This window comes from Manduca sexta, chromosome 7 (assembly GCF_014839805.1).
Source record: "Manduca sexta isolate Smith_Timp_Sample1 chromosome 7, JHU_Msex_v1.0, whole genome shotgun sequence".
NCBI classification, from domain to species: domain Eukaryota; kingdom Metazoa; phylum Arthropoda; class Insecta; order Lepidoptera; family Sphingidae; genus Manduca; species Manduca sexta.
The window spans coordinates 2,933,804-2,956,499 of NC_051121.1; the positions used below are offsets into that span (position 1 = coordinate 2,933,804).

Genomic DNA, 22,696 nt, shown 5'->3' on the forward strand with positions numbered 1-22,696 from the left:
AAACCGAAACAATCAATTTTTTTAGGTATTGGCTATATTTAAAACATTCTGGTGACAAATATTTTAGTATGTTGTATTACAATTCTAGCAAACAAATTAAAGAAACCTACTACGCGTCTAGTGTGCGTCAAACAAAATACAAACATTCGAACAACCATATTTCTATCAAATCGAAATTTATTACCACCACGAGTTACCTGAAACAATATCCCGTACATAGTACCAATGAACAATAAATTGTTCATACGTTTTATTCAATAACAACGTGCGTAAGGACAACGTCACTCACTTCAGCCAATAATAAACTATCAAATACAGATATATAAGTTGATATGTATTGTGTTTTATGATTTATCTCAAAGAAATTATTGTAAACTAAGTAAAAACCGGTTCCCGGTACGGAAGTATCAAAAACACTAGCCATCTATAGCGCAACTCAAACCAAGTCAGCGCCATCTATTAAAAAAATATGATTAAACAATGCCTCATTTATCTTGAGAGCATATTACCGGGATAACAAGTAGCTAGTGTGTCAATCCAAGACATGGTCTATCAGTGTGCCTTTGATCCAAATCCATTCAGCTGTTTCTGCATTTACTTCTAATATCTAAACAGTTTCACAAACATACGAATTTATAATATTAATAAGATGAGATTGTAAGGCGTAATAATATTTAATTAAACAATATTAAGAAATAATTACAAAACCAGAAAATAAGTTTACAAGCATCTATAACGCTTTGGTACTTACCTACACTGATTTGCTAATTGAAAATAGTAAATTACTGCGTAGTTACGTGTAAGTTAACTGGTATCGTGATATTATGGAAACTGAAATTTCCAAAGTAGACAAGTAAAGGAAAGACCTCAACACTATGTACCATGAATTAGAATCATGCGCTCAGAACAAAATATTTAAAGTAATTAACGGATAAAATTTATATAACACTGAAATAAATACGGTTTTAGTTGAATTCATTAAAAGGTTGAATACCTACTCAGGATAAATTTTATTTTCTTTATAAAATAAACGGTACATGTCCGTTCTAAATTATAATCATTATTATCTATTTTATGTAAATTTCTAGATCAAATTGAAACACAATTTACACCTTTAAAACAGGAAAACTGTTTTTGAGTTTACTGTTTTTTACCTTGCAATTGCATAAAAAAAATCAGACTGACTCAGTTAAGCATACGCCAGTCCACAGCATCCGCAGCACGTGAATCAATCTCGCGTACACATCTCTCGCTCACTCCCACCCTTTCTCCCATAGGATGGAAAGGAACAAAACGTCCGCATCGCGCCCTCACCCCCGAATATAAGAGGGCAGACGGATTTATGTGAACGAGCCGCAATCGATATATAGTGATAGCACAGGAATAGCGCGGCATTCAAGACATCCAATAGAACCAGAATGCACGATTAACGCACCAGTTAAGTGTTTATGCAATGTTGTGAACTAAATAAATTGGAGCTTGTTATTTTATTTGGATTTAATGTTGTATACGTCGTGTTACGATGGATATAGTATTTTGTATTAAACTAAATACTGTCTAGGCACGTGGACGAGAGAGATAAACAAACTATAGCAGCTCGTTCCAGCCTCCAGGGCCAATTCGGGTGCATCTTAACAACACGCTGTCATATTCTGGACTATCGAGTAACAAATTATTATGTTCAATTTATTATTTTGAGTAAACTATATTTACTGTGTGATCCAGTAAGCAGCAAGCAAATGAGAAATGAGCTAGGAAATATATTACGAACACAAATGCCGGATGTATTTGCACTTAATGAACTTATAACTCATTTCTACGTGAATATTAAAAATTGGTGGTCAGTGGTTTCGCAAAATGTAATAAATTTTATTTTCGTTCCCTAGCATAATTTATATACCCCACTGGTCCATTAATCGTGCTTAGGGCAATGACCCCGGCATCGGCTGCTTACGGAAGTACACGAGTGACGAGACTCGAAAGGTACCCTTTGTATAAAAATAAGATAAATACTCTTTTATATACCCACTCCATGCATTAGAACGTCTTAGCTTACATAGTATGATATTGTCGACTCTTATTTTGGCGAACCATAAAATACACAATAAAAACATAAGTACATAAACAACTTTACCACACATAAAACTGGGTATAAATAAGTAACTTCAGAAAAGTCATTCACGGGTTAGACCCGAAATACGATACGTATATTGAGATAAACGAACGACATTTATGACGTAACAATAAATACGGCAATAAACTCGAGGGCCCACAACTCGCCAGAACAAGTCAAGTGGTAGATAACTTAGTTTAAAAACTATAAATAACGTTAGAACGATAACGCACCCCTCGGGAGAGTGTTCCCACGCTATCACTGTCCAGTTTCTATGTGTGGGATTTGAAAAACTAATAAAATATCCTAATATGAGTTGCAGACAGTGTAAACAAACATTTTGTCCAATATTTCACCATAAGGAATGTAAAAGATGGCAGATAAAGGACATTACGTCGCTGTCCGCCGCAGAGGGTTGCAAATTCGTGAATATAATTTCCCCTGAAATTGAAGTGGAAATATACCGAATAAAGGAAATTTTAGAACCTTTCTCTTTGTTAATATGCTTTTGGAAATGCTGAATATTCTAAGTTTAGAAAATTAAGGACTTAACTTTGAAAGTAGCTGAATTTGTAATTAAATGTAATTAATGTCTAATATCATATAACGTGTTAGTTATTTTATCGTTCGTAATATAACTTAATTGGTCTAAGGTAACCACAACAAAAATTATGAATCAAAATTATTGATTTTAATACTTTGTACCTAGAAGTTTTTTTTTTACACGGAACGTAGGTAGTTCCTAAAATGTGGTCAGTTAATAAACACCAGAGAGTCCGTAAAAATTCTGTATTTATAAGTTTGTTTTTCCTGCCCAGCGCTCGAAACTCCAGCTAACAACACAACTTCGCAGTGTTTCAAAACTCTTTTATAAGCCAACGGACTATGTTACCTTTTTAGCATAAAGTTGTTTTCTCGACTGTGGGTGTTCTGAAACAAAGAAAAATAAACTTTAAGATCATTTACATAAATATAATGTACGCTGAATATACGTAGAGAGGGATATAGTTCTGATGATCGTCGACATATTTGCATGGCGCTGTGCTTGACGTTAAGTAGTACTACAAAATAATATCAGTCCTATATTATATACTGGCCCACTGCTGAGCACGGATCACCGAAGAGGGTTTATGCCTTAATTCATCACACTAGCCTAGTGCGGGTCGGCAGACTTCACATTTTATGAAATTCTTAAGTATGTAGGTTTCCTCACGATGTTTTTCTACCGTGCCAGGGCAATAGTTGACTTTAAAAGGCTCATGTCCTAAACTTTAATGTAGAATCTAATTGAATATCGAACTATAAGTCTTCATACGTAAAATATACTTGATTTTACTCAAGTGTTCTAAAAGTTACATCATCAACAACATTGCAATTATGAAAGTAATGTAGGTCTCAATCTAGCCTAGGATCTAGGACACAGGCATCAACTAGTTCATAAGCTTCGTTAATTGAGACCTAGCAGTGTTGCCCATAAATCAGACATTTAACCCGCAAGTACTGGCAACAATTAAGATCATGACGGCATGGTAGTCACTACTAAATATACGTAGAATCAGACATACAGTAGCAATTTGATTAATATTTTTTAAATCACTATGAAGAGATGATTTACTAGATTCGGGCAATCAGAAGATAGAGTAATAGATCCAAAAACTACAACTCAGTTGTTCAAGTTTGTATTTATACCCGATACGTTAACTACGTAGGTGCGAAGGAAAACTTTGATAAAATCTAGTTAGTTACTTGCCTATCTTATTATGAATAAAGACTTGAGCGATTTTTTAACGAGTTACAAAAATAAAAGTTACTTTGGATAATTATTTTATGTTCATTATATAAACTAACAAAATAGCAAATCGAACTCGAGTGAATTTCAGTCGCAAAATAGAAGCAAACAGGTAAAAGCTCTCTTCATAATTGACGTCCGCCATCAATACCTGGGTATGGCATGTGTGTGTATTTCAGCCTGTGTGTATTCTTTAAAATAATAGAAAATGAGATTCAGTTAAAAATGGAACATTTAACAAATGGAAAATTAAAAAAGTTGCGTTATCAAAAACAAATAGGTATTACGAAAATAATATGTTTTGTTAGAAGAATAAAGAGAGATTTAAGAGAGTAGCATAATATATATTAAGGAATAAAATATAAATAAGTTAGTTTAAAGTAGGATTATGTACTCTAAACAATACAGTTCCATACAAAGAGTAGATAACCTTATGTTCGAAGGATGGCCTTTACGCTTGAAGGCACTGCACGGTGCGTATCAAGTGTGGTGCAGATGATACAACGCTTATACATTATACAAAACATATCGTTTGTTTAATATCTAAATTATCAATAACAAAGGCAACTCCAGAACTTGCAATGGAAATTTGGAATGAAATTGGACTTGCGCAGGACTCTTTGATATTAGATATTACTACAGGTAACTCTAAATAATAACACTAGTAATTGGGAGTTCCTGTCATTAGAAGTAATACTGATTGCGTCAAGATTGACCTTGTGTAATTAAAAAAATATAGTTTTGTAAGATCTGAGCCCAATGGTCGCTCTGATGATGCTACAAGCATTGTTACAGAAATACTGAATGCGACAAGCGGAAAAATAAAAATAGAATTTATCACAGCATTAATGCTTCAAGCTCCATAATATTGTCTATCGATATTAAATGATAGCTGGTGCGTTGAAAATAATGGAGATGCTTGTAATTTCGGGCGTTATTAACGATGTACCACTTGTGCACAATAGCGTGATATCACATTTATTTCTATACATTAGTGTTTGTACACAAAACACATGTTGTAATGTTCCGCTAATTCCACTTAGCATGTGAACATTCTGTAAACACGTCACAAACGACACATTTTCACGGTTTAATTTAATATCAATCGTCTTATTCAAATCATTATTTGTATTGTCAATCATAACTTTGTTATTTCAATATAAAATTAAATTTCGGATATTTTCAAGGCTACATTAAAAGTTTGCACTATTAAACCGATTTCTCTCTGTATGAATTTTAAACAGATATTCTTGCGTAAGTTAAAACCTTAAAAACACAAGGCGAGATACTTTTTTAAAATAATTCCTTAATGGTGTGAAAAAGAGTATGAATGTTAAATTGAAGAAAAGTTAATGCTGTTTTTAAAGAAAAATATGTAGGCATTCCTTTATAAAAAAAACACTCGAAGTCGTTACGACTAAAAGTTCTGAGCCTCAGAACGTTTTGTTTTCTAGAGTTCAATTTTTATAAAGGAATAAAATAATCAATAAGATCATTCTGACTCACCAGGGAAGCAGAAATTACAGCGTATCAATGAAAGGGCATGCGGGCTCCGCAGCGGCCATTAATAACAATTCACTAATCTCAACCACTTATATGTGCAACATTCAATGAGTTATCAAGATCTTTATTTGAGTCAACACACAAAAATTCCTGCAACGCGCATTTATTGATACAGCGACAATATGTGACTTTATGCATGCTAAATTAAGTTACTTTTTGATCAAGTTCTAAGGAAATCATTGATTCATTGTCGACCATGTGAAGGTTTGCAGACCGGGAAGTATTTGCCATACATAGTGCCTGATAAATTTCAAATTCCAGTTTACTGTTTTTATGGTATGTCAAGTGCAACATGTAGTTTACATATTATTTTCTTAGCTAAATTGTTTTGTTACTTTTCTTTGAATTCTGAGTTCCCGATTTGTAATATACTGTTACACGAAGATAATTTTCTCTGAATCGAACCTGTGAATCAACCAACACAGCCACCCACAGCGCCGGATATTGCCATTTTCATATTCTCTCTTCATATAATACTGTATCGTTCCTCGTAATTATTTAGTTAAATAATTCCTTATAGATCTAGATCATTGTATTGTAACCATGTCCGCCCACACCGTGTGCAAACAGTGATTATGAGGTGAAAGTCACAGTACAAAGATCCCGGCTTGTGAGTAATATCTGCTTGCATTATGCGTTTAAGATTAATCACGTACACATAGCTATCACCCGAAGGCCTGTGATAATTTGTATTGTTTTTAAATATTTTTAACTAGCTACCCGGCACGACTTCGCATGGGTCCCAGAGCACATATGCCATTTTTTTTCCTATCGTAATATCTCTTTTAACACGCTTCAACAGTCGGCTTATATAGTAACAAACATAAAAATGGGTATAATAAGCTATCTTTAAAAGATAGACATCTCAAACTTTAGAAACATGTTACACAAAAACTTTTGAATATGTCTGTCCATTGGTAAAAACGATATGAAAATCGGTTCGGTAGTGTTTAAGTTTATCGCGTTCAGACAGACGAAGCGACTTTGTTTTATAATATGTAAGGATAACATTTAAATGAGAACTAAACGCATAACAGTAATTTAAAAAAGCATGTTTATCCCCTTCTAAAAAAATTATCAAAGAATCACTCAAATATTGCCACTTGCATATAACATGCTGTAAATACTCTTTTTAATTATGTTCTATGCATTGTACTTTCTCTGTGACTAAGATTAACCGTGAGGGTACGTTTCAACTTCCTCGTAACAGAGCGGGAGGTTGAAAGAATACATCCCACTACGGCATATTGTCTGCAAAACAACCGCGCAGGAAACGCCCTATACGTCGTGTATGTAACCGGCAGCAGGACTGGAGTTGCCAACTTAATCTAGCCATGAGAAGTGAAATGCAATCTAAATAGAAAGGTAATAGCAAAGTTCATGTTCTATTGTTGATTATAGCCAGATAAGGAAAATAAAATATGGCGCCATGTTGTATGTGGAACTAAATTTTAGTATGTTAAAGTAAAAGCGTGAGTGCACCCCAAAACCAGATTTTTATTTTCCTAGTCAGGCAAGATTAATATAATTGTTTTTGTCTAGATCTGACTTATAATAAAAATACAACATTTATTTTCTCATTAAGTCAAATCTAGAACTTGTTTTGTTGGTGTAAAATGATTCAAATTCTCCACGCAATTTTATAGTCTATTGTTCTTAAGTCTTTTAATTATTATAATTAAAATTGTTGCTGGTCAATGACCCATACCAACTCTAGGTATAAAAATATTATTATAGTTTTCAAACATTTTAGTTAGTAGAATTCTGAGCAAAATATTTATTCAGATGTTACTTGAGTTAAGTACATACAAAGGCCTAATAAATATTGCATGCCTGAGCCTTAAAGGTCGAATGATATCTGTGACAATGAGAACTGAAAAACAATTCTAGGTTCTTATTGAAACATTAAGTCCATTATATTTTATTTGTCTGGTGATTTTTAATTTTTCGGTGTAGCAACCCCACCCGTAGGTGGTACAGGCCAGTCTGTCTAGACGTGCGTAAACACTAATAACAAATGCAGCCGGCGGCACCGACACGCGTGGAATTAAGCCAACCCTCCAGCGTACACAGAAATCCTTTATAATGCTTAACTTATTATTATATTGCTTTAGAAAATCTGAATAGGTGCCCTTGAAACTGCCTAGGGCAAATTAGAATAGGCTCTTTGATTTTACGCGTTTCTACTTTTACCCTGCACCCTACACGCATAAAAATCGTTTGTTTTTTTTTCTCTTCTGTAAATGCAGCAAACAATCAAATAAAATTTACGTTTGCGTTGATAATATAGCAGGGTCCTAACCTAGTTATGTATGAATTATGCACGTGAATATTACACGATAATAAATTTTATATAACCGTAAACACCGACAAATTCTTCATATCTTTTACACATCATATCAAACGTAAAAATCTAGGTCAAATGCGCGTGCTTTTTTAATCCAAACTCGGCGATGCTTTTACGATAAAATCCCTTTACTAGGAAACCATATTTTGAAGAAAGTCCATCTTTGATCTCCGCGACGCGTTGACTGATGTTTGGTATAAAACGCGCTTTAAACGGCCGGTTTGGAATCCTCCGGGCGTCTATTTCAGACAATTTGTTTATCATTTTTCTAGTATGTGTTATGCACTCGGCTTTCATTGTGTTGCGCAGTAGAGTTACTGCTACTTGCCGTTTATTTTTATTGACTGAAATATGCTTTCATGGCTATGCTTGTTAGTGAAACAATTTGGCTTTTAACGCACACAAAAGGATTGAATGTAGGTAACGTGTAATGGAAATTCTTAGGGGATGACAGAAGTTAAAAGGATTCAACAAATCACTTAATGCTGTAATGCTTTGGAATGATTTATGTGTTTTCGGTTTTAATTCAAAAGGATTAAATCCTACCATCAATATAGAATAATAAACAACCCTTTAACTGACCCTAAAAGTCATCCGACGTCACAATGCATTTTACATCGCACGCTGTGCTCTTTTGACTAGCTTGCCGTAATAAATAATTCTGATGACAGGGCGCGATATCTGTCATGCGTCTGGGCGTATGAACGGGCCGGCGCGCGTGGGGTCCACATGTCGACGTGGGCTGCTTATAAACCGGCTCCCATGTGTGATATGCTGAATAAGTTTGACGTCGATGCCTACTTTTTGGTCACACTCTATACTGTATTTTTTTTCGTTCTATATATTTTGTGAGATATTGCAGGCCCCAACGGATGTAGTATGCTTTTTAATCGCTTTATATAAAAAAAATATGCGTGGGAATACAACTGCAGCTTTTAAAACTTTCTCAGCAACAAATTATTTACCACTTTCCTTCCTGTTGGCCTCTTATATTAAATCAATAGTTAGTTAATGACTCATTAGAAACAATGAAACAAAAATGTCAATTTAAAGTCACAAGTACCAGGCGTTCATAAGGTGAGTAGAGCATCGACAATGCCAGTCTGATAGTAACGTGCTCACATATGACTAACACCGCCATTTTCCTGTACACATTACATACAGTTTGTCCAGCTGGCAAATTCGCTCTTGACTTGAAAATTTTACAAATTCAAAACAGCTGAGACAATGAACGGCAATGAATAAACTACAATAATATGTGTTCACATAGCCAAGGGAGGTGGAAAACAACAGTTCAGCTGTGTAAATGATGATTTCAGTTGTGTTCGATTTTCTTGCAATCCGAATATGTATATTTAAATCATTATTATAAGTGATGGCATAAAAAAGCATTCTCAAAAATATCAAACGAAATATACAAACTTCTTCACGTCATGTAATCTTGTTAAAAGCTAACTCTGTAGAATTATAAATATATATAAACGCATGATCTACGCATAATACTTTATCAATAATAGATTCTGTACTCCACGCGAGTCCGGACATTCCACACCTATTTCCTCTACAAGTAAACAATGCATCATCAGCCGTACCCCGGCGCGGAGCCCTTGATTGCGATTCATCGCGGCGACGGCGCTGCTCAGGCGCGGGCCGCGGCTAGGACCCTTCACTGCGGAGTATGGCGCAGCCCGCCAGCGCTATTGTCTCTCGCACGCCAGACTGTCTGCCCCGCACTATTACATGCACGTGTGTGTAGCTGTGTGCATGGATAAGCGAAATTGTGCCACTTCTTTTATTTATTTTGTCCTGGTAGCAAGGAGAAATGAATTCTTTTCGCTTGGTTTCCAAATTCTATTTCGATAGCTTACTTATCCAAAACCAAAACAACATTTTATTTTATCTATCTTATTTGATGTGACAGATTGCACAGCGCCCTAGGATGGATGAAATTGCAAATATAAACGTCTAGACACTGTGAGGCATTCGAAAACTTACAAGTGACGAAATAATAAATTGAAAATCGATATGACGTGATTTACACGAAATTGCGACACCACACTTCAATAAACAAGGTCGGCCGGTAAAATACGGGCATCAGCGAGAAAATGTGCCGCGTACAGTCAACACTGCACACTCAAACTTATTTGAATCGCCACATGGAAAGTGCTGATGTAACCGCACCACACATGGCGCTGTGTAATTGAAATCCAATTTAATCATGTCACAGTAAAAATCTTCAATTGAAGCTTTATTGCATTCTATATAATGCGAGGGATTTATGTGGCAAGTTTTCTTATAACGAAGAGAGAAAATGGATACACGCTGCAACACATTCCTCGATTGCAACCGTGTTTTGTAACAAATGAAAAATCAAAACAATTTTGTCGCCGGCTCTCATTCATACGAGTGAACCCTACCTCTTACAAGCCTATTCAATTTGCGCTTGGTCGACCATACCGTCGGCGCGCTGCGGAGAGTCCCTTCCCGTCGGAAGTACCCTGTCGCGACGTCAGCTAAAATAAACTTCGCCCCCGCGAGCCACTTTAAGTATTACACACAATTTATAGAGCCGTCGCGGTATTCATAATTTGAAATATTTCTAATGCATTTCATAAAGTTTTGATGTTCCATTTTCAATACCGTTCTATATTCGGACCGTGCTTAATTACTTCATAAGTTTCAGCTGCTTATGAATGCCTGGTACGTGCGTCTGGCAAGATTGAGTGAGAGCGAAATAAAAAAAACTAAGTGCATAATGGAATTCTTGACCATTTTCTTTCTTTATACTATTCCTATATTCCATGGCTTATTGTTAATTCACGATATTTAAAGTAAACTTAGTCCGATAAAATAAAAGTTAGTTCGACAAAGAAAAATGGAAAAATAGTTTTTATTTCAAAAATCATTATAAATGATTAATTGGCCAAATAATTATTCGTAACGTCGTTTTCGACCTGATTTAGACATCGTTTGTATTATTCACTTCACCGTGTATTATGAAGATTTATTTTTCCTCCTCTTACGCGTAAGAAATTATTACATTAGCTTGAAAATATCCCATTTATTATTTTTCCTAACCAACGGCCCTATCAAAATGTTAAAGGTAAAACAAAATACGGTCTGCATTACGCATTATATAGTGCGGCATTATTTATCGATCAGACAAGCCATTAAATTAGCTGTGAACTCATAAATTTCCGTTTCCGTTGACAGGTGTTGCCGATATGGACACGGCATGTCTCCTCGCGTATCTGTTTATTACATAATGTCCCGTAAAAGGTAAATATCTTCATTTATAACTCGGCAGATTAACGCGTTTTCAATAACAACTCGCGTAAAAACAGTCGTGTCCTAGACGTCACACGAGATTTATTATTAGTGTATTTCTTTCATAAATAGAACTGTGGAAAGTAGCGCGCTCCAAAACCATGCGACGCGTGCATTATGATTTATTCCCATCAAACGAGTAAAATGGAAAATATATTTAAGATAATAGCACTTTCATCAATAAAGTTATTCCGGATTCTTATTTTATAACATTAACCGTCTCGCCGCAGCATCTTTATGCAACCATATTCATAAATAAAACCAGATCTAACGATTGGGTCCGGCGGGTGGTCCTTCGAGCCGGATTCCTGCGCATAAATCACGCACCGTGGAGTTTTAACACCTCGCCATCGATCACTGGTAGTATAATTGGAGCCAGGATGCGGGCCTTCCCGGGAGCCGGGAGCGGACTTGAGATACCCTCATCACTCGACGATCACTTAATTTTGTTTAACAAACATCTATGTTTATGTGGGTAGTGAAAAGTAAGTGAATCGGTGTACGTGACGCAATGCAGGGATTTCCTCTTACGCTGCAGGGGTTTGCATAGTTAAACAGGTATGCCCAATGCGGGAGTCAGACAAAAGGCGAGGCTCAGTCTGGCGGGCAATTTATATCATTTGTGAGTTCAATAACCGATGATTGTGGTTAATTTTGATTTATTATTTCATTAAATCGGGGAAACTTTAATATTCGATATTTGATGCGAGCGATAATGAATATGATTGCAACAATGAATTAATACAATAAAAACAAAAGTATGTATATTCAGAATGTCACAATTGCATGACGTAGGATTGAATCAGAGACTTCCAGTTATCTATTTACCGCCCCACTTTTAGTAGGATACCGCTTGCATACACTAATTTCTAATTACAATTCGTCTGGAAACCTCATCAAATTATCTCCTCATTAAAAAGCGCGTCGCACATTACCCCTTAATGTCATTAGGTGGAGGCTGCTTTGAGTTTATGCTCAACGGGCCTCGAGATGAGACATCACGAACGAGCTCAGACGGACTTTTCCGCAGACGGCCGCGTAAAAACTCACAATACAAAGTTACTCCGACGCGGTCCGGCACAAAAACAAGGCGGATGTTATGGACGCCGAACGACCGAACAGAAATTAACTAAGGCAATTAATGCATATCTACAATCTGTTTATTTACGTTCGCGTAACGTTCTCTGACTGACATCGATGAAACAAAAAAATAGAACTTCTTCTATTTCTGTTCCGAGCGTCCGTAATTGACGCGCGCTTGCGGGAGGAAGTGTTACCGCGGCGTGGCGAGACAAAAATATAAATATTTGTGTCCCTGTGTCCGCCCACTGCCCCTTCCCTCCCTAAAACTAACCATTCTCACTTAGTTTTGAAAACTAACCGGCATACACAACTAGAATAGTTGTTTCCACACAGAATAAACAAACGTAATTTGTGAACTTACAAACAAACCGCGAGAATAATTGACTTTAAATTAAATGTATAAATAGGCACTACATACTAGAACTACAAGTTTAAAAAAAAATAATAATTTAGTACTTAATCTGTTTTTTATGTTTGTGTAGTAAACGAAATTGTATAAAAGAGTTCAAGAAATACGTGACATATAGTTTATTAACAAACTAGAGTTTAGAGTTCATTCACGCATAATACAGACGGTAAAAAACCTCGCAGCAGTAACTTGTTACGGCGTCTTACATTCGGGATCAATAAAGCATTATTCTGGCGACAGTGGAGAGATGCGCCGTCTTATATTCCGACTCACCATCAGGTGCAATGCAGTACTGAGCACAAAAAGGCAAGAAAAATCGAGCGCACATGTTGTAAAACCGGTCGCGCCTGCGTGCGGTGCGTAACATCTCATTCAACATAACTCGAGGGCCATTAAATAATCTCATACGTTGCATACTGGACGATAACATCACTATGTCTACATTTACGTCAACATCAAAAAGGCCGCAACTCTCTCTAAACTGGGACAAGATAAGGCCTATTAAGGTATTTGTTGCATTGTTGGTAGCGAAACATGTCGCGGTCTTGTCTGTGTGGTAGCTTCGAAATGTCAATAGTGTTTTTTCAATATTTTAACCTAGTCACGTCACCCGCCTATGCCTCCTTTCACCCTTTAGTGCCTGATAACAAAAGCGATGATATTTTATATATAATGTTTTATTTTAAATACAAGGGACAGATATAACATCTGTAATGAAATAAAAAGCGTGATGAGCTCAAATCTCGGGAAATAAGTAAGCCATAAAAAAATATATTTCCGGAAACATTTACAAAATCAATTTATCTTTATTGCCACTGAATGAAATTCATTAAGTCAACGCAAATACAAAAATAACTATTGCAAGTAAAAACAACAAGCTCATCTCCAATCCTCGAATAGGCGTGAATGTAAAAAAACAAAACAAATCCGTGTAAATATAAACAATTGTCACTGTAGATCCCATCAATACGGATTTGAAACCTTTTCCCCTTCAAGATACAGTTTAAAATGGTTAAACAATAACAAGCTGTCACCCAAGTACCACACTCAACCCCCGCGTCAGATCTGTCACTTTCGAGCGCAGAGAAATGTTTAAATATTATTGTTGTGACTGCCGCGGTGTATTTTTAGATAGATGGATGTGGTACTAGAGAATGCACTTGAACTCCATGTGGACCTTTTTTGCAAATATTTATCAGGTAGGCCCATTGCGCGAGTTTGTCTAGATGGACAAGTAACATTTGTTTTTTGTGCTACAAAGCATCATCTATTTCCAGTTCAAAGGTTTGGTTCGAAGAGTATCATGGAGTTCTTTTTGAAATCCGAAGTAATGTGATTACTGACATGACTTTTACTATCAAGCGAATTTCTCATATCGTAATTCTGTTGCAATTTTTAGTAAAACCTTGTACTATTACACTGTTTCTAGTCACCAATTAACCTAATGTGCCGCAAAACCACCGAATTTTAAAAACATCGCTAATAACTATTATTCGGGCTTACATTCATTATATTAATAACAAGTCGTTACACTCGTGATCAAGTAAGTACTTTCAATAATATTTATTGTGAAATTAATTACATAATGAATCATGCTTTTTAAATGAAATCATTATTTTATGGTTTCTCAAAAAAATAATATCTAAACGAGAAGTAAATTACATTCAATATTTTATCCATGACTTCAAAATTGCTCAACTAAGTATTATAGTTTTATATTAATATCCAAGTTAAATGAACGAAATAACTTTCGTTATGTTTCTGTAGTATATTATATCATGCACTACAAATTATAAAACAAAACAAAAGCCAACCTCTCAAAAATTCATTCAAAAGCCGCTAATGTTCCAGTTGGATCCAGATATCTACTTCCTGATTAACTTGAAATGCAAAAAATGTGATAAGTGATATAATTGTACCGTTAGCGAAGTTTCAGATCGAGTCGCGTCTCGGCGGCAGCATCCGCCCGGACCGGTCTCTCCCGGTTGCCAGGGATACGAGGTCCGGGATTTCGGATTGACGTCGAGATTTGTACGAGGGACTTTTGTATTGATTTTGTTCTTCTTAAAAAATAACTGAGCATTTTTTCCTACTTTGTCGTTTATAAGTGATACTACTAATTAATTCATCGCTTTTTACAATTTTACGCCTTCGTGGAATACCACGAAGATAGATTTAATTTACAATTTAAAGACCTTAAGAGGCCAAAGCATATGGAATGATAATTATTTTTCAACAGGTCCTATTCATCATCATTACCATCACTAACGATTTTGGTCCATTGCTGAACATGGGTTTCTATCAAAGATTTGCCGCCCTATTGGTAGTGGTCACCAGACACGCACTGCAATCTTCCAAGGATCGATTAAAATCCTATAACATCCCGGATTTGTTACGAGGCTGGCAAATTCCTGGTCCTTTTATGCGTGGGTACTCGTCAGACCAGTGCGCACTCCTTGATGGCCGGAGGGTCGACACTGACTCGCATACAAACACACAATGCCAATGCGCTTTGTTTTTTTAGTAGAAGTATACAAACGAGCATGTCGCTTGTAATTATTTAACATATACAGTGATGCAATAATTATTGTCGACGAGTCTGTAAAAAACTATTGAAGTGTTTTACTTGTATTTTTGCAGTACGATAATGAACTACCAACGTGATCAGGTTTTCATTTTAATTGTAAAGGAATTAAAAAAAAATACACAAAAAGCGAGAGAAGTTTGAATTACAACGGCTTTTAAAACCGCAAAGAGCTGCGCCGATACAAGTCTTATAAAGCCCAGAAATTTCACTATCAAAAACTTTGAAACCGGGACAAATATGCTATGGACTGATTAAACTTTTGAATTACTGTTCGTAAAGTTCACAATTGCCCTTTTCACTAAAAGAAGAAACACAATTTTCTAAATCCATAAAATTAAAGTGCTAAGTTAATTTTCACACAAATTAAGTGTATATTCGCGGTATAAACAGGGAAAGTGCGCCGTATCAAGTAACTAACGCGAGTTTAACAGCCGTGACGTGTAGCGGGTTAACTTATTGAATTACTAATAAACTAATAAATACTTATGAATATGCTGGCATCGTACGTTCAGCTGCATTAAATATTTCATGGTTTGGTTGCTTTTAGCATAGTAAGAGTTGAGATATTTGTTTAGTTATTGCGTGTTTTCCTGTATCCAGCTGCATTGCGTCTATGATATGAAGATGGCCCTAACCCTGCTGATTTCTCTAATAAATTTCTAGAATTACACTATATTTATTGGATGTACAGCAATAATCCTAGACTACGATTCGTTTAGACTAACTAGATATTTTAGGTTTACGGATTTGCCAATTTTGATTGACATCGTCATGTTGCGTATCATCTAGCATTCTCAACATGTTAATAATTATATTAGGAACCCAAGCCCTAATTATAGATTTGCGGGAGATATAGACACTAGAAATTGTGAATGTTGGGTCAGCGATAGTTGCCCAACAGTGTCCGACATAATTGAAGACAATGGACAAGCGCGGGCGTGCGTGGGCCGCAAAGAAGACATTACGGCTGTTACGAGACAAAAGCGGCGGACGTAGGGCTGGCAGAATACGATCATTGATGTAGATTAGGCTTAGAAAAAACGATCTGCCTATACATTTGTTATGTTATGATTTAGATTGTAGCGACGGGCGACAGCGTGCGGCAAGATAAACAAATGTTGGTTCATTGGTTAAGCTTTAAATGGTACTTAGTAAAGAATGTTTAGTGATATTAATTTTAGTACCTAAACCTTAAGAGTGACAGTAAGTTATTTCCCATAGTTAGAGAGGTTTGGAATGCATCCATTTGATCATTTACTGGCTTTATTTGCGCATTACCCGGCGATATACAGTTGCATAACCATCTGGAGTCACGAAATACTGCTGATTGACATTCCTCTCACCCTAGCATATTTAATAATCGACGTCATAATCCCTAAAAAACGGACTACAAAATAAATCCAAAACCAGTAAGTGACAGCCCTAGGTGTGTCTAGGCGCCACGGGGGCGAGGTGGCGAGGTGGCGAGCGGTGGTGATTAATGGCGGGTGTTCGAATCATTGTTACGAGATAAGTGAACCAGATGAACATGTTGCCGTGGAGGGCTCGATGATCCTGGTGCGATAGGGGAGGCTAGGTATATTAATGTAGTTGATTGTTTTTAAAACTATTCCTAAAACAAACAATCAAGGACGGATACATAATCGGTGGTATTAAAAGTAATGGTGATTGACTTGCATCTTAAATTATTAGACGGAAATTTTGCTAAACTGTTTGCTTTAGACTACCGAACCTCTGCCGACGTTATATGACGTAGTTTATATTACGTATGTAATGAAGACAATTGTTAAAATATAACGCAATATATTATGCAAATTTCTTAATACGTATAAAATATTAATCTATTTTTTGACCTTGAATGTTTAGAAGTTAAACATTACATGAAATAAAGTTCAATAAACTAACCACTTCCTATTCAACATAACATTATCATAAGTAATTATACAGTAGCCAAAGGTTATAATAAGCCATTGGTCTAACTATAGAGGATACGGAAAACTAGACAAAATGGAATGAAGGACAGCGAAATAAAAGAGCTGCAGCATCGCGGAAACTACCATCACTCTGAACATTTTGTATAGCTGACTCAATAGCAAACAAACAATCTCACCATAGCAATTACTCTATGACTGTTCCTGTTTGTTGATGTATTGTTCCTGGCTGGCAGTGTATATACATCCAGTAAGGTAAGCCGTTAAAATATTCATATTCAAGACATATCATTTCTTTCATTATAGGACTACAATTCACATAATCTCTAGAGATTTTTGTGGTCTCTTGTCTGCTGGAAACAGTTTTCCGAACTATAAAATATAACATTTTATGGATTGGAAAAAATTGGTTCATTTCATTTCATCGGTTCCACTGAAGTCGCTCGCCCGTACAACAAAAAAGTCACATTACATTAACTCAGCACACCAGTTAAATTATTCCACAGGTGCATGGGACGTGACGTAACTGATCCAGCAAAAAACTGTCCGAATGCCGACGAGGGGAGAAGAAGGGACGGCGAGCGGGGGGGAGGGACACAATACAGACCGATGGACGATACTGACGGTTGCGAAACACTTGATCATCCGCGGCTGCTGTGCGCAATACTGCGATGCATTTTGACGCGACCTCAGGTCAACTGGTAAGCGCTTAGTCTAGATTTAAAAGTTTGAATTGAAAGTATTACGTATCGTGAGTAAGGTGATATTGCAGAGGTCTCAAGTTGATTGCAAAACCATGCTGCTTGATGAATGTTTCGTTTATTATTAGGAAATCCAATGAAATAATAATAATATCAGCCCTGTATTATATACTTGCCCACTGCTGAGCACGGGCCTCCTCTACTACTGAGAGGGATTAGGTCTTAGTCCACCACGCTGGCCTAGTGCGGATTGGTAGACTTCACACACCGTCGAAATTCCTATAGAAAACTTCTCAGATGTGCAGGTTTCCTCACGATGTTTTCCTTCACCATTAAATCGAACGATAAATTCACAAAGAATACACACATGACTTTTTAGAAAAGTCAGAGGTGTGTGCCCTTGGGATTTGAACCTGCGGACATTCGTCTCGGCAGTCCGTTCCACACCCAACTAGGCTATCGCCGCTTCCAATCCAATGAAATGCTATCCATCTAATGGTACTAGGATAACAGCCATAAGAAGGTATCGAAAATTTCCATCACTTTGTAGCATTGGCTTTTGACCAAAATACTCGACAATCGTGGTAATACGAAGAAGTAATCCTGATTAGGAAGTCCAAGAAACCCAGGCATCTGTTTCGCTTCTAACATGCTACAATGAGCACGCTACACAGAATTGCTATTGATAGGCCACTGATTAGAACTAGCACACGGAAGCATGCTCCCACCAGATGCGGTGGTAACTTGAACTTAATTACTATCAAATAAAACGGGAATGGGATAAACAGGGAAGACTACAGGTATTTGTTAGTTCCTTGAAGATACAGAAAATCTAAGCAAATCTAATCAAAACCAAACTACATTTCATGAAGATAACCGCCTTACTATTGGGGTCGCTATTAAACATTAAGGTTTAAATAACTCATAAGCTAACTAAAAATACTATAAAATTATGAAAAGAAAAAGCAACCACGCAAACTTTACCTTCATTCGTATTGTATATACGAGTGCATGAAATCCCGATGGGGCTACATTTACGAGGCCTGGCAGGCCGCGCCCGCACCGCCAGAAATAATAAAGTTTGTCTATAAACGGTGTCACGCACGACTGACGGCAAAAAAAACAGCAGTTCATACACATTACTGCTGACAGATTCTGAATGACTTGCGAGAGATGCACATGCCTGTTTCATTTATTTCATTTCATCTTCTTTAATGGTCCTTTTAAGTACGCTATAACTAGTGTTTACACTGTGGTTAGCTTGGTTATCACGATTAGGTCTCGTGTGTAATCTGTCTGGATAAGTAACCGCTATGTCTATTTATGTCATTCAAGCGTGCAAAATATTTAAAGGATATTAGGAAATGTATTACTGAGCATTATGAGACTACTTCAGCAACATGGTCAACAGTGGACTTCATGAGACTACCTAATATCTAATGTCACAGGCTGACAACTGTAAAATATTATGTAATGCTTTGTAATTCGCAATAAAGCTGATATTACTACAATTTAAGGGCAATCGTGGCATTTTTCGTCACGCAACCACATTAAAAATGTAAAACTTGGAAAGCGAAAGCACATTATAAAGGTTAGAAGCAGATGGTTTTACGGCGCATTTTTACATCATTTCGACCAAAACAAACGTTCGAAAGCAAGAATTATTATGCGCGGAACCACATCAGTGGACATTTTATGACGATTTCCGTTACCGACAGCAGGACGCGGTCTAAATTAATTTTATGTGCATCTCATTTGGACGCGAGCGGCCCCGGCGCAGTTACTGTGAGAAAATTTAATCAAAACTTATAACTGTTATGTGGTTGTCTCATTGATTGTGTAATTGTATTACCCACGCTGGTTTTTACCCTTTGTGCGTACCCATATTTAATAAAAGAATTATGAACCGCAAATTTTTGTCTCGGGCCAGACCGTTGTGACAATCAAATGCTAGTCAAAACACCAGACTTACATTCTGCCGTGCTAAGCGCATAAGCGGTATGTCAGGGAAACCTTACTTCGAGATAATCGAAGTTTTGTAAATATAGTTTTATATATAAAATTGACGTAGAGAAACTCTTTAAAGTTTTTTTAAGAAGTTCTAAACAAGATACTGTTATGTAGGTAATTTCATTGGATGGGTAATTCTTTAAGCTATCTGACGACATAAAAATCAAGTTTTTGTTTTTTTTAGATACTGCTTTTGAGCTTCACACGGCAGCATTGTGATTTCATTCATGTCGAACTTCAGAGTACTTTTCAATTCTGACTCATTTGATACCCAGACTCGTAAATACAAATACGATTGACACATCTCGATGACGGAACCAAACCAGATGCGTCGAGTTTTACAACCAGCTTATCGCTATAGTAGCTGTCGAAATAAATTATTAGATGATTAATATTCAAACAAATAAGGAAAACCTATTAATTCAAAGCAATAACCTCAGTATGAGATAATCGTTAAAGTTTGATATTAGATAAGACATAAATAATAATGCAAATTAATCCATTGAATGATGAAACATTCTACATTTCAAATTGTTTTGATTAAGAATTCCGCTGACATGTTGTTTACTTTCTGTTATTGATAAGTAATAACCGTTAAAAGTAGTATCGATCACCGATCGATAAGGACATAATAAAAGTATAAAAATAATTCCAGTAGTTCTATTAAAATTTACTTCAAAATGGTCTTAGACTTAATGAAGAGAAGAATTTTCTTATTGTGTGTGTCATAATTTTGTAAAGTGAGGCAAATGAACTGGTGAACAAAAGAACTATAAAGGCGAAGGGACAGATTACATCGTATGTTATCTGATGGTGAGCATTGTTAACGCCTCGAACGATAGTTTATTATACTATATCTAGATTTTGTTCGCGGCTACGCCCGCGTGAAGGAGTTTTCCAGGATGAAACTCCCGCTATATATTTTTCTGGGATAGAAAGTAGCCAATTACTTTCCGAGGGTCTTAAACTATCACCATACCAAATTTCATAAACATCCATTCAGTAAATTTTGAGAAAATCGATAACATACAGACAGACAGAAAAGGGGACTTTGTTTTATAATAAGTATGGATATGACAGTATCAATCTTTAGATATGCGGATATTACAAGAAATACGAAAATAGCCGCTTATCATCACTCGTGTATACAATAAAACTGTATACAATAGTTATCATAATCCTCGTCTATTCTATAACTATAGTGATTATAATAAATTCCCACGCGTACAAAAGCGTGGCATTGGAGCACGAGTGTAAACACCATGATAATCATTAGGGCTGCCATCTTTACTGATTTGTTCTATCGTGTTCTACTCAAAAAACAAAATTGTCAACAAAACAATTTCGTTTAAATTATTTCTATAGTAATAAACGTATAGTATAGGAGTGCGAGCTGTGAGAAGTTATTACAAATAACTATGCTTATGAATATTAAAATTGACAATAATTCTATTATGTCAATAAAATATTACTGATTAAAATGAATGCACTTAAGTATGAAAGAAATAGTTTTAATTTCTTTACCTTTTGGCCTATAATCTGTTTTACACGCAAACCTGACAACCCTAAGTATTATTATCATTAATCTGTTATTTCCGAAAGTTATTATGGGCGACATCATAGCATTATAATCGGTGCAGTTAACATTCATAGTCCATCACACTGACTGTTGTTGAATTTCAATGCGGCCTTGATGCCGAAGGACGGTTACCTATAGGGACAGCACGGCGCTGATGAAGATATGCTCGAGCATTTTAGTAATCAAGTTTCGACTATACAGTAACGCAAATACAATTGTAAATAACATGCAAGTTGTTTTTAGTAAATATATTTACACAAATTAAAGAGAGGAAAACTTCTTCGGGGAAAATTCTGTGTTTTATTTTTTTATGCATTTTCAATGATTACAATAACATTTTATGTAATACTAACTAGTCCATTATAATAATGTATGTGCGCGTATATTTTCAGGTGTGCGCTAAACATAAAGAACATTTTATCGAACGATGAAGATAGTGTCAGGCCTCTATGGCTTGTACAAACTTCATTGGCGATTAAAGCGGTCTAGACGCAATAAAATCACTAATGGCTACTGCATTCGCTTTTGTCTTTTAATGCCAAAACATTCTATTATGCTTGTATTACAAAATCGTTCTAGATAATTCTAGACAATAGATATACCTCTTTAATATTTTGCCTATAGGAGATGAAAACTCTGCAAGTTGTACCCTTGTAACACGCTATCGACCCAAACAGCGGAAATGAAATCCGGTTTTATATTTAAAATCTTCTTTTATTGACTTATGATAAATTCGCTAAAAATATAAAATAGCACAACGGAAAGTTGTAAGAACTACAAATATTTGGTCGGTATTTCATGATGTCACTACCTGTCGAGTGGAGACTATTTCATTGTAGTACAGAGCGGGCGCGCGGGCGGCTGTGGGCGGCCACGCATATTTATTATAACAGAATGTCCATCAATAGTACGCGAGCTGGAGTAGGTTAGGTATATTAGCAATTTTCTAGTATGTATTGTTTTACTTAATCAGTAATGCGTTAACTTAATACAGATTAGGTTCATTTTAATAACTTTTATTTATACTATGTAAATTTTGTTAAGTTTGTTTATAAACAAAAGAAATTCGGAACAAGCCAAATTCATGACGCCATTAACCGGGCAACAGCTCGTGACAAACAGACAAAATACAAACACGATATCATTAGCAATTACGATTGAACAATTTAGTTTTTTGCCTCGTTGCACATAAGGAATGTAGAGCTAATGAAGGGGCCTTAAAAACTGATCGCCTCGACCCCTCCCGCACTCCTCTAT

General features: G+C 36.0%; 1 protein-coding gene across 1 annotated transcript in view; it reads right to left on the reverse strand.

Moving 5' to 3' along the window:
- LOC115455553 (GAS2-like protein 3) overlaps positions 1–22,696 on the reverse strand; it is a 121,254-nt gene that overhangs the window by 79,044 nt on the left and 19,514 nt on the right. Inside the window, exon 2 of the mRNA XM_037447564.1 lies at positions 3,006–3,043. The gene's annotated coding sequence lies outside the window, so the exon portion shown is untranslated. The remainder of the gene's footprint in view (positions 1–3,005; positions 3,044–22,696) is intronic.